Here is a 6,498-nt window from a genome sequence, read left to right as displayed (position 1 = left end):
GGAATTCTGAGGGTGACTTTGAACGCCGGTTTGGGCCATCAAATCTTGGGCAAAGTATGGACTATCATATATTTCTGGAAAGCCCAGGATGTCTACTTTCCAACGCCGTTGAGAGCGCGCCAATTGGGCTTCTGTAGCTCCAGAAAATCCGCTTCGAGTGCAGGGAGGTCAGAATCCAACAGCATCTGCAGTCCTTTTTAGCCTCTGAATCAGATTTTTGCTCAGGTCCCTCAATTTCAGCCAGAAAATACCTGAAATCACAGAAAAACACACAAACTCATAGTAAAGTCCAGAAAAGTGAATTTTAACTAAAAACTAATAAAAATATACTAAAAACTAACTAGATCATACTAAAAACATACTAAAAACAATGCCAAAAAGCGTACAAATTATCCGCTCATCAGTCGCCTGGTAGATGTCCTCCCCACGCGTACGCAAGGGCCATATATATGCGTTGCCTTGAATTCTGCAAATCCTCATTTCTTAATGAAATCTCCACTTTGCATGCTTTTCTCTTCACTTCTTTCTTCCAATCCTTGCCTTAAAAACCTAAAATCACTCAACAAACATATCAAGAAATCAAATAGAATTAAAGTGAATTAAAATTAGCAATTTAGAGGGGTGCCCACGCGTACACGTGGGTGACGCATAAGCGTGGGGTGGAAGAAATGAATGCGACACGTACGCGTCGTTGACGTGTAGGTGTGGAATGGGGAAATAGGGTGTGATGCATACGCGTGGGTCAAGCGTATGCGTGGGACGAAATCGTGCTAAACGCACGGTGTCCGTACCCTTCCCATACAATTCTCTGTTTGGCACCCATGCAGCAGCACCCTCCCTGTATCATTCTCGCATGGTAGATTTTTGGGAGTGACGCGTACGCGTGGGTGACGCGTACGCATGGGTGGTTGGAATCTGGGATCACGCGGACGCATGGGCGATGCGTACGCGTGGATTGGTGTCCTGTTTTTCAAAATTTTTTTGTCAAGTTCTAACACCAAACCAAGCATTCCAAATATCCAAACAGTCATCTAAACACCACCAAATCTTATTAAACATGCTAAACTACCAAATAAACTCAACAAACAAAACTAAACATGAAATTAAACTAATTTACCAATATTTACAAAAGAGAAAAATGAAAAAAGTTTACCATGGTGGGGTGTCTCCCACCTAGCACTTTTATTTAAAGTCCTTAAGTTGGACATTTTGAAGAGCTCTCATCAAGGTGGCTTGTGCTTGAATTCATCCTTGAACTTCCACCAATGCTTGGACTTCCATCGATTGTCAGAATTTCCAGTCAAATGCACCAAACCTTGGTGAAGTTCTACACAAGTCATGAGCTCCCAAAATTAATCCTCATCACATATGCCGGAATCCCAAACTTTGTTCTTACCCCCATCTTCAAGTTGGTTCTTGTGATTCCTTCCGGGTGATAAGCAAGCAGAATTCTTATTTGAACACCAAGACATCCTCCTAGATTCAATCAATGGAGAACTATACCTTGAACTTCCAATCATAATGAACCTTGATTTACAATTTTAACCACTAGTCATCTCTCTTCTAATCTTCAACGCACAAAGCATCTTAAGTTGACCATCCGTTTCTAGTAAATCATATTCAAGCGTAAGAAAGCTAAGAGAGATGAAATTTACCTACTTGAATGATGTAATGGATGATGGTGACTTAGGGAGAGATACTTCCAATGGTCTTGACAAGGCAGTTTCCACTTCTGTCCGTCCTCTTTGAAGGGTTTCAACCACTTAACAAGATTCTTCAAGCTCTACCTCTTGCCAAGCTTCTTCAAGTTCAAATACTTCCTCACCGATGTCTTCTAGCTCTTCCCCATCACTTAAGTCATAAATCAGAGCTTGAGTGAAATCTACCTCAACATCAAATCCAAGTTCAATGGGAAAGGAGTCATCAAGCTCAAAAAGATCATATGTTAATGCGGAATCATCATAAATAGGAAGGTTTGTTGCTCATCCCATTTATTCCAATCCTTCATTCAGAATATGCCTTAGAGGTTGTGCATAGCCTCCTCAACATCAATTTCAAACTCCATGGAAAAAGGTTCTACAACTTAGATTCCTCTTTGCATTCAACATCTCCTAAATCTTCAACCACTTCTTCCGGTTCAATTATCTTAACTTCCTCCTCTTGTTGCAATTCTTGCTTCAACTCTTTCTATTCTCCTTGAAGCTCCAAGTCCTTCTCCTCCCTATGCTCTTTGGTTGGTCCTCCACATTCGTCAATGGGAGTGTCTTGATTGAATGAGCTTAGGTAGGAGGCTATATGGTTAATCGCTTCAGTCATGGTAGCCACCATGGTTCCCAACTTCTCTAGCTCCTTTTGATCCCCCTCTTCTTGCTTTTGAAGGCGAGAATAGAGATATTTTTGTCCTTGCATGAAGAGTTAGAAAGTTTCATCAAATGAAGGTGGTGATGGAAGAGAGAATTCATTGTTTTGGAGAAAGGTGTCATAGTTGGAAGGTGGTTCATATTGGTGAGAGTCTTGATGTGGTGTATATAGAATTGGTGGCTCTTGGGAGTATTGGTGTTGGAATGGTGGTAGTTCTAGGTATGGTTCATATGGCTCATATGGTAGGTGGTATGGTGGATATGAGTTATGATCATATGGAGGTGTTTGGTGGTATGGGGCTTGTGAGTGTAGTGGTTGAGGACTATATTGAGGAGGGGATTCATAGGTATATGGTGGTGGTTGTTGATAATCACAAGGAGGTCCACCATAACCATTGTCTTGGTATGAATCATGGAATGACTCTTGCTCATAGTACATTTGGGAAGGTTGTTGCCAAGAAGGTTGATCAAATCCTTGAGACTCTTCTCATCTTCGATTGTTCCATCCTTGATGCATGTCGTCATTATAATTCCCATCTCCTACAACATAGTTAGAACCAAACTCATAGCCAAAGTGATGAGAATTCATAGTGACATACAAGAGAAAATAAAAATAAAAGCTAACAAGAAATGATGAAAATAAACTCCTAAAACTAGTAACAACTAACAAAAAAGCAAAAGACAAACATATTCATAATATTCATATATATACAATAACCAATAACAAGCACACATTGCAATTTCTCGGCAATGGCGCCAAAAACTTGATGGAAGGTTACCGTCGGTTTAGAATTTCTTCTTGGTAAAAGAAATCACTTCGTTGCAAGTATAGTTCCAAATTGACAAATAACCTTCAATCAAAGTTTAATTTTGGTTGTCACAAGTTCAACCCAATAAAAATAACCGAGATTATTGCTCCCAGGTCATTCTCCCTAGGAATTACAATCGAATGCTCAATTATTAGTTATGAGTTTCACGGGGTGGGTTGATAAAACAAGAAATTAAAAATGCAAGAATTTAAATGACAAGAAAGTAAATCAAATAACTAAAGATAACAAATAATAAAGAGGCATTCATGGCAAGGATGAGAATCTAGGTTTTCCATCCTAGTCATTAATCATAACACAATAATCACCAAGAGATAATCCTATTTTGTTATCTCTAACATTGGGAGAAAATCAAATAAGACTAGTTAATCTCAATCCATAAGTTTTAATCAACTTACTAATTAAATTAGCAAAAGATTAGCATCTATGAAAACAATATTAACTAACAACTCTAGATCACCAACATAAGTTGGGTATTAATGATTCAAGAGCACATAATTTCTCTTTTCAAGCCAAGAATGCACAAAATCTACTCTAAACCTAAGCCAAGCATTTTGTCAAATACTTGGTGTGCATAAACATAAAAGCATATTAAATTACAAAAATAATAAAATCTAAAACTACCCAATGCAAGAAAATAACAACAATAACTCAAACAAGCATTAAAAGAACATAAAATATAAAATTGCATCAAAAGAAATTGAAATTAACAAGAGTGTTCATAAACTAAAAAGAGACATAAAAGAAAAATTAACAATGTAAACTAAGAGAACAAAGATGTAGGAACAAGAAATTTCAAGAAAAACTAATTGAAAATAAGAATTAAATCATAAATCTAAGATGAAATCAAACTAAGAACCCTAATTTCTAGAAAGAAGAGGGGGCTTCTCTCTCTAGAACTAACCTAAAGCATGATTTCTACACTATCTAATTACTCTCCCCTTGATCCATCTTGAATTCAGCCTTTAATAGCTTTAGAAATGAGTTGGATTTGGGCCTGGATAGCTCAGAAATTGCCCCCAGCGTATTGCCTTTAAGTTGGTCACATGCCGCTTGTCACGCGTACACATCGCCTGGCAAATTTCCTCCCCACATATACGCATGGGCCACGTATATGCGTTGCCTGGTAGATGTCCTCCCCACGCATACGCAAGGGCCACGTATACGCGTCGCCTTGAATTCTGCAAATTCTCATTTCTTCATGAATTCTCCACTTTGCATACTTTTCTCTTCACTTCTTTCCAATCCTTGCCTTAAAAATCTAAAATCACTCAACAAACATATCAAGGCATCAAATAGAATTAAAGTGAATTAAAATTAGCAATTTAAAGGCCTAAAAAGCATGTTTTAACTCTTAATCACAAATTAGAAAGAATTACAAATCCATGCTATTTTAGTGAATAAATGTGGGAAAAGTTGATAAAATCCACTAAATTCAACACAAGATAAACCTTAAAAATGGGGTTTATCAGGACACTCGATCAGCAAGCTCAAAAAAAGGAAACTTTTCACTCCAAACACATTGAGGATTCACACCATCTATGAATCCATGAAGCTTCCTCTGCCTCTCAAAAGCCGGCTTATCTCCGGTATCATAATCCCCCTCAGACAAAAACTCAAGAGACTTCTCAGAATCCATTTTCCTCCTTTTGGGAGAAGGAGGAACCTGAGCACTACAGAAAGTGGCATCTCCCCCCTCCACCTCCCTCACAATGCCCGATCTGCTCACACCCTTCTTGTCTTTCCTCTTCAAATAAGATTGAAGACGAGAAGTGTTCAAATTTGGCACACGTCCACCTACAAAACAAAAAAATATCAGTAGCCAAAACAATACAGATAAAAACCTAAAAACCACATGCATTACCTATATAAGCCTCCAACCCTTGTTTGTCATTTTCTCTATCAAATCTCAACAATTCCGGAATAGATAAGCACTCACCCTCAACAAAACATTCTATTACATATTCCAAAAACATATTTTCCTCCTCACTCCTCTCTACGACTTTCAAAATCTGCAACGGTTCCAGACACCAATACAACGGAAACCTCTCTATCAACTTGTTATCTAAATAAAATGGGTATTCAGTCTCCAAGGACCGAACCTTAACAAATATCGATTTAAAATTTTTGACTGAAACAACGAAAGAAAGATGTTAAGAGAAACAGGAAAATTCAAAAAGTACATTAGACACTCAAACACTCGAAGGAATGCCCAAGAATTGGGATGCAACTGCGATGGAGCGCAACTAAGCTGGGTCAAAACCTTACACTGAAAGTCAGTAAAAGAAAACTTCAGATAAAGCCCAGTAAAACATGGGGTATACATATAGAAGTAAATATCTCGCACTGACGTTGGCCACGAAGATCTCGGTACCAACCAAGGAATAATTCAACCTTGCACGAACTATAAATCAAATTGAGGGCCGACGATACAGGGCAGATCATGAAACAACCCACTGAAACACCTCATTGATTACTCACTTTATTCAAGTAATCTCCCACTGACCTGAGCGTCGGAGTCTTTTTTGCAGATACCACGCTCGGGTTCAAGTCCGCAAGGATGCTACGCTTTTGGACCGAGACATCGTCGTGACGGAAAGAACAAAGCCGAGCTATATCTCAGAGAAGAGTATCCTTGCCAGAACATATACATTCACTAATATTTTGATATGTAAATATTTAAAATATTTAATATTTATTTTAGTAATGATATAAATTCTAATAAAATAAATATTTAAAGTTATAATAAAATAAAAATATTAATAATGTAAAGAGGCATTTTAATAAGGCTCATGGGCACGGTTTCGAATCCTTGTTGCTGCATGTTGACATTAGCGCAGTTGACCATGATTTGACCGATTCGATTTAGTAGCGAGTCACACATATTTTGTTCGGTTCAAATTAGTTTGATCGATTCTCTTTATTTTAAACGGTGGAAATATCAAACCAAATTAGATAGAAGTCTAATTCACTGATTTTTTTTGTTAAACTGTTTCATCCGGTTCGATTTTTATAAGTATACTAACTTTTTATTTTTTATTTTTTTGTGGATTAATCCAATGATTAGTTTACTAGTCTGTTTATGCAAATGTCGCAAGTTCGAATCCCGTCTTATGCTTGCAGCAACTTATTAGCCAGCCACAAACCGAACTCAGTATTTGACCTATCAGATTGGATGATACCGAAAAAAACAAACAAAAAAAATTTACAAGTAAAATTAATCAACGTAGCTAGTCGTCTTAGTGAGTTCAGTGACAGTGTTGTTGTAGAACCAGAGTTTCGTTTAGGGAGGGAGTGGAGAGAGGGGGAAG

General features: G+C 37.7%; 1 protein-coding gene across 1 annotated transcript in view; it reads left to right on the top strand.

Annotated features, from left to right (window-relative positions):
• The window catches only part of LOC107460722 (solanesyl-diphosphate synthase 1, mitochondrial-like), a 37,617-nt gene that overhangs the window by 18,752 nt on the left and 12,367 nt on the right, over nucleotides 1-6,498 (top strand). The window lies entirely within an intron of this gene.

Source organism: Arachis duranensis, chromosome 8, assembly GCF_000817695.3.
Source record: "Arachis duranensis cultivar V14167 chromosome 8, aradu.V14167.gnm2.J7QH, whole genome shotgun sequence".
Lineage (NCBI taxonomy): Eukaryota > Viridiplantae > Streptophyta > Magnoliopsida > Fabales > Fabaceae > Arachis > Arachis duranensis.
The sequence above is the reverse complement of the archived record's forward strand: the minus strand, read 5'-3'. Positions and strand labels throughout refer to the sequence as shown.